Raw genomic sequence first — 11,086 nt, 5'->3', positions numbered from 1 at the left:
CTGTACTTCGGGTACGATGATTGCTTGTTGTTCTTCCGCGTCTCCCACGTCAACAGTAAGAAAAACTTGGATTCGTTCTTCAGCCATGTGGACATGAGCGTAGTTGATCGGGTCCTACAGAGGTCGGATGTTCGTTTCAGATGCGTCTGCCAGGGCATTCGTATTGTCTGTAGGTGTGTATGTCTGACCATTTGGCGTTGTCAGTTGCGGAAGTTGCGGCCTTCTTTTGTTAAAGATACGGATGGCGTCTCACGTCGATGGATCACTCTGAAGCATCGCAAGTTTATCGGACCAGCATCTGTTGCGCTGTTCCGTTAGGACCGCTTTAATCTGGCGCTGGAGTAGATTAATGCGACATTTTGTCTCTCGCTGTCTGGTGAGGCGCCACTCCTCGGATATCTGGTTTTTCCGTCGAATGATTTGCAAAATTTGTGGTGGGGTTGGTTTCTGCCATCTCCCTGCCCCTCGTCGCTGCGATGGAGTCGTATTGTGAACTGCCTCTCTGACAGCGTCGGTAGAATGATTGGTTGCTTCAGTTACGTTCGTGTCAATGGAAACTGGTTGTTCTTGAAGTGTATTGTGAATGTGCTGCCGGTATCAGTCCCACATGGTCGTCGCAGCGCTGAATCTTCGTGTGTTAGCGGTGGGCAATAGAGTCACTGTAAACGCCACTGTCATGGGTAGCCTCTACTGAGATGAATCCTGATATCCCTTTGAAGATGCCAATGTCCATGACGTTCGGTGCTCCTCTTTTTTGCAGGTATATAGTTGGTCCAAATGGACAGCATACTTGAGTACTGGTTCTTTTGATAGTTCGTAAGAGGACACGGCCACTGTGCGTGGTCAAGCTGGAGTTCCAGTTTCGCGTTGAGGTCACCGGCGATAAAGCACTTCCTCTGAGTTGAAAGAGGTGTTCAGCATCTTCATGTGTGAGACGTGCACGAGGTAGCCTGTAGGCGGCGAAGGATGTTACAAGTCTTTTCCTGGTCACCACAGCGACTGTTGTGGCTCATATGCTGGTGAGATACAGAGACGTGGCTTGGTAGTGCTGCAGAGAGTTCCGGAAATAAATTGCTGTGCCTACCCCCAGCGATGAGGCATCATTCCGATAACAGGAGTAATTTGAGACACTGGCTCGAAAGCCTGGTTTAAGATGCGTTTCAGACACAAGACAAATGTCAATATCGTCGTCCTGTAGGCATTGCCGAAATGCCAACAGGTGGAAGTAAGTGTCACTGGCATTCCACGCTGCAATATCGAGGTCTTCCGTGCCTCTACATCTGGCCACGTGCGGTCCTCATTGGTTCACAGGCGGCTGGCGTGAAGCTTCTGGTAGCTACGGTGACTGCTGAGATGATGAGAGTAGGGAGGCTGGTCAGTGTTCTTGAGACTTCGAGAAGTCTTGAGAGAGCGTATCAGCTCCAAGGTGTAGCAGAGGTCCATAATAGTCAACTACACTGCCTGTGGCTGTACGTTTGTTATGGCTGCAACTCCTTGCGGAAGGTGAGTGTCTTCTGTCGCTGCTGGCAGCGGGATGCGGCCTCTCACAACGTCTGGCTCTAGAACTCCGCCAAATACAAAGAGAACGACTTTGCATGAGCGGTGGACGATCTGGCTGTACTGCCAGCTATAGGTGGGAGTGCGAAGTTGCTGCTTGTCGCACCTGGCTGGATGGTGTTGGTCGCAGGTTCGAATCCTGCCTAGGGCATGGATGTGTGTGCTGTCCTTAGGTTAGTTGGGTGGGTTGGTTGGTTGGTTGGTTTTTTTTGGGGAAAGAGACCAAACAGCGAGGTCATCGGTCTCATCGGATTAAGGAAGGACAGGGAAGGAAGTCGGCCGTGCCCTTTCAGAGGAACCATCCCGGCATTTGCCTGGAGCGATTTAGGGAAATCACGAAAAACCTAAATCAGGATGGCCGGACGCGGGATTGAACCGTCGTCCTCCCGAATGCGAGTCCAGTGTGCTAACCACTGCGCCACCTCGCTCGGTGTTAGTTGTGTTTACTTAGTTCTAGGGGACTGATGACCTCAGACGTTAAGTCCCACAGTGCTTAGAACCATTTGAACTATTTTGTATGGTCTTCATACCGAGAAGCGGGAGGCCACTGTGGCACTGGCGTTCGTTTCTGTGTCCGTTTCTTTCGCAGAAGAAAAAGGGGCCGTAAACTTTAAACCGTGAGGCATCCAGAAGCTTTAAACTGCGCATACCATCGCCGAATGGAGTTAGCAGTTGGTGGATCTTTGTTGAACTTCGTCCTGAAGTGTCGTTGCACTGTTATGACTGACTGATGTGAGTGCATTTCAAGCACGACATACGCTTTCTCGGCTCCTGTCGCCCTTTTGTCTCACTGTGCTCTCAAGTGCTCTGGCGGCAGAAACCTGAAGTGCGGCTTCCGCCGAACAAAACTTTATGAGTTTTTCTACGTATCTGTAGTGTGTCGTGACCATATGTCAATGAATGGAGCTACAGTGAATTTATGAAATCGCTTCAATCATTTGTAATAGCCCTGTACTGTGTACAAACAGTCTCTTGATACATCGTTCGTTCGAAGTGGCCGTGCGGTTAAAGGCGCTGCAGTCTGGAACCGCAAGACTGCTACGGTCGCAGGTTCGAATCCTGCCTCGGGCATGGATGTTTGTGATGTCCTTAGGTTAGTTAGGTTTAACTAGTTCTAAGTTCTAGGGGACTAATGACCTCAGCAGTTGAGTCCCATAGTGCTCAGAGCCATTTGAACCATTTGAACATCGTTCGTTACAGGCTCTACCAGGAGGCACCATCCACGCTTCCGAGCAGGCACGCATCAGGAAACCGGTGGCGCAGCTATTGAAGAAACAATTACCATCAGCATGTCACGAGTAGCCGTCATACTTCTGCCTGTTGGACACTTATAAGGGAGCTCCCCATCGCCCCTCCCCCCCCCTCCCCCGTCAGATTTAGTTGTGAAAAGGTCCAGTGGGTAGCCCGTCAAAAACTGAACACAGATCAAACATGAAACCTGCTAGAAGGTGTACCGAAATGTGAGAAATAATGCAAACTGTAAACGTGATCGGTCGAAGCCCAAGGTATGAAACATCGATCGCAATGAGAGAAGAATGGGGTAGTGGTTTTGTGGTCACAGTTTAGGACTGTAGAGGTCGAAATCTGTGTTCAAATCTTCGTCGGCCCAACTTTTTTTTTCACAAATTTATCAAATGTGGTCTCTGGTCACTGACGTGTCTGTTCTCCTTCCACAGTCCTGGCAACTGTCATGTTATACATTGGTTATAAAATATGAGTCATTTGGTGAGAATATACTACCGTCGCAAGTTAATGTGTTGCACAGTGACAGCAGACGAGATGGCGCATACACCTCTCACAGACATGAAAACAAGTAGATGTGTGTGAACTATATTACAGCAAAGGTATTTAAGAGACAAAAGTTCCAAAACGGAACAGAAAAATCATAACGTGCGTTACTTGTGTGGAACAAATAAGAGGTACGTATGCCTGGAGCCCCCCATGAACCATGGACCTCGCCGTTAGTGGGGAGGCTTGTTTGCCTCAGCGATACAGATAGCCGTACCGTAGGTGCAACCACAACGGAGGGGTACCTGTTGAGAGGCCAGACAAACTTGTGGTTCCTGAAGAGGGCCAGCAGCCTTTTCAGTTGTTACAGGGGCAACAGACTGGAAGAGTCGAGGGGCATGAAAGGGAATCAGTGGTTGGGAAGGAAGTGAGACAGAGTTTTAGCCTCTCCCCGATGTTATTCAATCTGTATATTGAGCGAGCAGTAAAGGAAACAAAAGAAAAATTCGGAGTAGGTATTAAAATCCATGGAGAAGAAATAAAAACTTTGACGTTCGCCGATGACATTGTAATTCTGTCAGAGACAGAAAAGGACCTGGAAGAGCTGCTGTACGGAATGGACAGTGTCTTGGAAGGGGATATAAGATGAACAACAACAAAAGCAAAACGAGGATAATGGAATGTAGTCGAATTAAATCAGGTGATGCTGCGGGAATTAGATTAGGAAATGAGACGCTTAAAGCAGTAAATGTGGTTTGCTATTTGGGGAGCAAAATAACTGATAATGGTCGAAGTAGAGAAGATATAAAATGTAGACTGGCAATGGCAAGCAAAGCGCTTCTGAAGAAGAGAAATCTGTTAACATTGAGCATAGAGTTAAGCGATAGGAAGTCGTTTCTGAAAGTATTTGTATGGAGTGTAGCCATGTTTGGAAGTGAAACGTGGACGATAAATAGTTTAGACAAGAAGAGAATAGAAGCTTTCGAAATGTGGTGCTACAGAAGAATGCTGAAGGTTAGATGGGTATATCGCATACCTAATGAGGAGATATTGAACAGAATTGGAGAGAAGAGAAATTTGTGGCACAATGTGACCAGAAGAAGGGACTGTTTGGTAGGACATGTTCTGAGGCATCAAGGAATCACAAATTTAGCATTGGATGGCAGCGTGGAGGGTAAAAATAGTAGGATACCAACAGATGAATACACTAAGCATATTCAGAAGGGTCCGCAGCTCGTGGTCGTGCGATAGCGTTCTCGCTTCCCGCGCCCGCGTTCCAGGGTTCGATTCCCGGCGGGGTCAGGGATTTTCTCTGCCTCGTGATGACTGGGTATTGTGTGCTGTCCTTAGGTTGTTTAGGTTTAAGTAATTCTAAGTTCTAGGGGACTGATGACCATAGATGTTAAGTCCTATAGTGCTCAGAACCATTTGAAGATTCAGAAGGATGTAGGTTGCAGTAGGTACTGGGAGATGAAGAAGCTTGCACAGAATAGAGTAGCATGGAGAGCTGCATCAAACCAGTCTCTGGACTGAAGACCATAACAACAACATGCTTGGAGATCCCTTCCTTAAACTTCGTTGTTGCAAACACAAATTTGACTACAGCGAACAGACACGTCAATGGCCGGACGGACAGCTGATAAGCTTCAGGGGAAGAAAGAGAGAGAGGCACAAGGGAGATTTGAACAAGAATCTCCCCCGTCGCGGTCCACCACCGAGACCACACACGCTATTCAAATTCGCTCGATATCGCACATCTTGAGCTTCGACTTTTCAATGTTTCTATTTTGCTTCTTCTTTCACACATCAGTACACCTTCGTCCTGTTCTCATGCTTGATTTGTGTTCACTATTTAACGGGCTATTCTCTGGGACATCTTACCACTAAATCTGAGGGCGTGAGATGGGGAGTTTGCCTTGTTAGAGCGAAGCGCAACCTTCAGAGGCAACATTCACTTGCCCTCTCAGTTCCAGGCACTCTTTACCCGTCGATAGCAACTGCCCTTGACTTGCACGGATGCTCCGCTCCACGCCACACCGCTTCCACACGTATCCACGGTACTCCACGCGGTGGCGTCCCCAGCAGAAGTCGCTCTACAATAACTCAGATTGAGGCTTGCCTTGGAACGTGTATTATGCGAATGAACTTTGTTTCTTTTATTCTCAAGCGACAACCAACTGTCTTTCTGCTGTGTTAGAATCGAATTTCATTCCGAGCTTGTGTTGTGAATAAAGTGTTCTTAAGTTCGACCTCGGAATCATCATTACCACCGCGTGCATTACCCACAGTAGCCCTCAACAATGACTTGGTGGTTGAACCTCAGGATTTAACATGGATCACTTCTGCCATCCTTCTTGTGTATGTATACCAAACACCGCTTACAAGAATAAAAAAGAAAAATTTGGCCAGAGGGCCATTGTCATTGTCCTGAAATTATACTGAACGGCTGAACTCCAACAAGTGAATGGTCGACTTCGACACGTCGAAACTTGCCTGGAATTTTGTACACAGTGAGAATACAGCGGGAGAAATTCAATGTCAAAATTCTAGATGCTAAGCTGCATTGCAAACAATTTTTAAAAATGTTGAAGATACTTATTTCTCCGGCGTGAAGAATCGCTTACGAGTATAACAGCGGTTTGTACAGTCCTTCCGTCCTAGAGCGCTAGTTGGCGAATGAGCCGATAGCCTTGACAAGATAGCGTATCGAAGCACAAAAATCCTGCGTGTAAGCCTGCGAATCCTAAAGGCCTGAGGAAAACGAAAAATGTCATGTATCAGAAATTTTTTGAGTAGTTTGCAGGTCATATCAATAACTAACTAAACTGTTTCAGATGTAATGCATACAAAAATGATTAGCGGAGCAATAAAAATTAAGGTCGTGTTTGATGTTACATTACAGACCACTTCCATCAGGCGAGAATTTAATTTGTGAAAATGAAGTATTTCTTTACGCATGCATCATTTTATAATAATTCCTGAAGCACAAGATGCACTTTTTAGTAACAGTGAAGCGGTTCCTTGTTTATTCCGTACAGCTACTACAAAAATGCGAAATGTCAACTAAATTATAAAAACAAATATTTATCTTAAACCAGACACATCAGATAAAAGAAAAATTAATGCATTCAGGCATGTCACAGTAATTACTGGTTTTATGTAATTCTGCAGACTTTTGTGGTCGTTGTTACTTAAGTTAAAATCTTCTGGGTTATTAGGGCGCGTCATATTTCTACTAAAATGATCGACGTTTCGACTCCTCTGCTGGGCTCTTCCTCAGGTGTTTTAGCAGTAGTGGACACTATAAGATCCTGAGGAAGATCCCAACAGAGGAGTCGCAACGTCGATCGTTTTAGTAGAAATATGACGCGGCCTAATAACGAAGAAGATTTTAACTTCAATTACTGGTTTTGTTCAAACAGATTAGGGATAGACGCCGTTTATCTGCATATTGTGCTGGGCACCAGACGTAACTGACCATTTCGTAAAACGCACAATAATGCATAAATGACTGATGTTTAATAGTACTGTCCCGATGATAAACCTGAAATGACACAGACAGCTCCCCAGCATCCTGAAAAATGTTTTCCATAGCTGTAATCTTACCCCTATAAAAAATTTCGGGACAGATTTCGACACGCTGGATTGCACCATTCCCTTGTAAGTTTCCCTAAACACAGTGTCAGCTTATACTAATCTTCCTCCCCCTCTCCCCTCCCCTCCCCCCCCCCCAACTCTGCTTGGGCTATGTATAGTTCAACAACTGCTATGCGGTTGTCTTTATGGAAGTATTGGAAGTATTTCTTGAAAAAGAAGTCCCTTCAACATCAACCATGGACAGAAAGTGCTAGAATATTTTAAAAAACATAAAATTTGAGTTCTATGTAGCGTTGAGGAAGCTTGGAGGCAGTTTTGGCAGTTTTCAGTAGTTTCCAGTTGCTATGTACTTTGTTTACCACAGCTTTATCACAGTACATGATGCATGAAAAGTATATTTATGAGTTATTGCGACTAGATGTATTGAAGACGATGTTATTGAGTCTCTGCAGAATTATAAATATCCCAGCCGAAACCCCATATTAGGAACCTGTCTCTATGAACAAAGGTGATACGTAAACATAAACTGTAGAAGACTTTGTTAATAGTTCAGAAGGTCTTCGAATGCCTTCATGCAAGATTTTCTCGTTTATTATTTCATAAGAGAAATGATTACAGTTAACACTAAAAGGGCATATTACAGAAGTAAACTGTTGACGTATGGGAGAAATAAAAAGAATAGAAGAATAAGAAGACGTCGAAAGTGTTATACACAGCAAAATATTCAAATCCACTCACGAAGCACTGGGTTATAAGATGCCAGAATGGCTGAGTCTCATTTATAGGCCTAGAATTTTCCTCCTTTTAAGGGCAGGTTGAAAAAATCGATTTTTTTAAATTGCATTTTTGGATCCATAGAAGTGTTTAGAATTCAGCCCTGAAACGGTTTTTCCGGTTACGGAACGGAAATGTTTGTTATTCACGGTTGAACAAAAAAATGCACCTGCCTGAAATCGGCCTTTTTCACGCATCAGTTTTTTTTTCTTTCGGAGGACGAGCTATTGTACCGGTGCTAGGGAGGAAACACACAAAATTCAAATGAGAGTTTGAACACGTGTGTTTAGAAGTTAGCCCTTGAACATTTGCATTCTGGTGCGAAGACTGTGTAGATTGCGACTTTCCTGGCAGTGAGCAGCTTCAACGAAGAGTATTCGGCAATTCTGAAGACCATGACAACGATGGACGTCACCGTGGGACACTATTAGACACAGTTCGCCAAGCATTCGGACGACCACCGGATTCAAGCGGCCGAAAATCACTTGTCACCGGCCGTGCGAGCGGCTCTGTAGCAGCGCAGGTTGGCCCAGATCGAGCAGAACGCCCTCTATGACGAAGAGGAAGGACTAGTTTATGGACCCGAAATAGCAGATTGAACGTACGTTGCATAATATTGCATTTATATGTAGTCAAAACTTCAAACGCGTTTTCTCGAAATGACTTTTTTTTTGTTTCCGACGAAGCTAACTAAATTGTCTAGGAGTTGGTACCACTTTTATTCCGATCCATCAACAATAAATATTTTTATTGGTCGCCGAAGTTGAAAAATCGATGAAAAAAACCTATTTTTTTTTCAAATGGCCGCCATTTTGTTTCTCATTGTCCAAATAAGTTAAGCGACGTACAACTCCTAAAGAATCTTACATATTTCGATAAGTCAACTCAATTTTGATTTCAGACGAGCCAGCTGACCTGTGACATACCGCCCTGGTGGTCTAACTCGAAATTTTGTTTCGTTCCGACGGCACGTCCACCTTTGCTCTTCGACATTTCCGGTCGAAAAACTACCAGCTTGTAGAGAAAATATCAGTAAAAATTTTGACAAAATTGGACATTGATATCTATAAAACATACCGAGAAAAGAATTCTCAAAGAACATGCTTTTTTCGGGCCAAAGGTAGTAAACCTCGCACAATCAACGACGCGTTTTTGGTATATGTTTAGTGCACCGGCTCCGAGGAAAGCATATTTTAATTGCACGAAAATTGTAAAATAAGACTATGAAATACAAAGTAATGTTTTCAGATCAACGAAATGAAATATGATAACTGCTCCGTCTGAGTCTCCAATAGCCAGTCACCGTACACGTAACTGTCTCTTATTAATTACGGCAGAAAAAAAACAACAAAACAGCTAAATGCAGTAACTAATAACGAAACATAACCATTGAATCTGTCTATACCGTAGAGTATTTCTTAGACAATGAACAGATGCCGCACGTCTATGGAGAGATGACGTAATTTTTGACGATACGCTGTGACGTAAAGTGCACTGTGCCGTCGCCTGGCGCCATCTGGTCTGAAAGACACCCTGGCAAACTGCGCTGCCCAAGCGCAGAAAGTAGTGGTTAAAAGCGAATGAGAAACACTCAGGTGGTAGGAGATAAACGGAAATTGAATTCTTTCTCGTTCATCAGGTTAGATCAAATATTCCACTGATCGAATGATCTGTACTTTTTCTGTACTGATGCATCTGTCATGGAAGATGCTTTAAATCACGTTGGAGAAATTAATTTGTGCTCTTACGAACCTGTGGAGATATATTATAAGTTGACTGGATGACGTGTGTGGTGACGACAGTTATTCATTAACGTGTAAATACAGGGTGATTCAAAAAGAATACCACAACTTTAAAAATGTGTATTTAATGAAAGAAACATAATATAACCTTCTGTCATACATCATTACAAAGAGTATTTAAAAAGGTTTTTTTTTAACTCAAAAACAAGTTCAGAGATGTTCCATATGGCCCCCTCCAGACGCACGAGCAATATCAACCCGATACTCCAACTCGTTCCACACTCTCTGTAGCATATCAGGCGTAACAGTTTGGATAGCTGCTGTTATTTCTCGTTTCAAATCATCAATGGTGGCTGGGAGAGGTGGCCGAAACACCATATCTTTAACATACCCCCATAAGAAAAAATCGCAGGTAGTAAGATCAGGGCTTCTTGGAGGCCAGTGATGAAGTGCTCTGTCACGGGCTGCCTGGCGGCCGATCCATCGCCTCGGGTAGTTGACGTTCAGGTTTCATAACTAACCTTTTTCGTAGGACTCTCCATACAGTTGATTGTGGAATTTGCAGCTCTCTGCTAGCTCTGCGAGTCGATTTTCCTGGGCTGCGAACAAATGCTTGCTGGATGCGTGCTACATTTTCATCACTCGTTCTCGGCCGTCCAGAACTTTTCCCTTTGCACAAACACCCATTCTCTGTAAACTGTTTATACCAACGTTTAATACACCACCCATCAGGAGGTTTAACACCATACTTCGTTCGAAATTCACGCTGAACAACTGTCGTCGATTCACTTCTGCCGTACTCAATAACACAAAAAGCTTTCTGTTGAGCGGTCGCCATCTTAGCATCAACTGACGCTGACGCCTAGTCAACAGCGCCTCAAGCGAACAAATGTACAACTAAATGAAACTTTATAGCTCCCTTAATTCGCCGACAGATAGTGCTTAGCTCTGCCTTTTGTCGTTGCAGAGTTTTAAATTCCTAAAGTTGTGGTATTCTTTTTGAATCACCCTGTATATTTAACTAGACATAATATTTGAGCACTTTTTAATGTACTTTGGTACATTTGTGTAATTTTAGAAGAACTGAAGTGCACAACGGTTCAATTTTCCTTTTGGCGTAGAAAACACCGATAATGATTTGAAGTTCAAATTCTGTCTGTAAGTAAATCTAGCAGCAACTGAAAGATCACGTATGGCATATGTCTGCATTATCTTATCACGGAGAAAGGTTGAAGTGTCAACCCAAGTCCCCAAAAGGGTGAGAATATATTTATTTTATGTTCACAGCTAGTGAATTCATATTATTCGCAAGTTTCACGCTTCAGTCCTAGCCGCATGTAAAGATAAATTTTGCACCCAATATTACAGCAGTGTTGGTTTGTTTGCCCTGAGTTTGCCTAGAGTTTATATGGTGGTAGTCGGCCACAAGCCTAAAGAAACGAGAGATCAAGGGGCCTCTAGACTATCAATATTATCGCGCAGTGTTCCCGGATCCCAAACTACTGAAAGTGTACGGGTCAGACTGACAAGTATCACAATAATACTGAGCCATCAAAAATTTTTGTAATATAGCACTGCTGGAAATATTGTGCCGTCTGTGGGTAGTGTTGATAACATCCTTTCCGTTCTCACGCGAGCTAGAGACTTTGCACATCTTCATGTTCACTGTTGTGTTAAAATAAGGTCAA

Source organism: Schistocerca piceifrons, chromosome 4, assembly GCF_021461385.2.
Source record: "Schistocerca piceifrons isolate TAMUIC-IGC-003096 chromosome 4, iqSchPice1.1, whole genome shotgun sequence".
NCBI lineage: Eukaryota > Metazoa > Arthropoda > Insecta > Orthoptera > Acrididae > Schistocerca > Schistocerca piceifrons.
Note: the sequence above shows the minus strand (reverse complement) of the source record.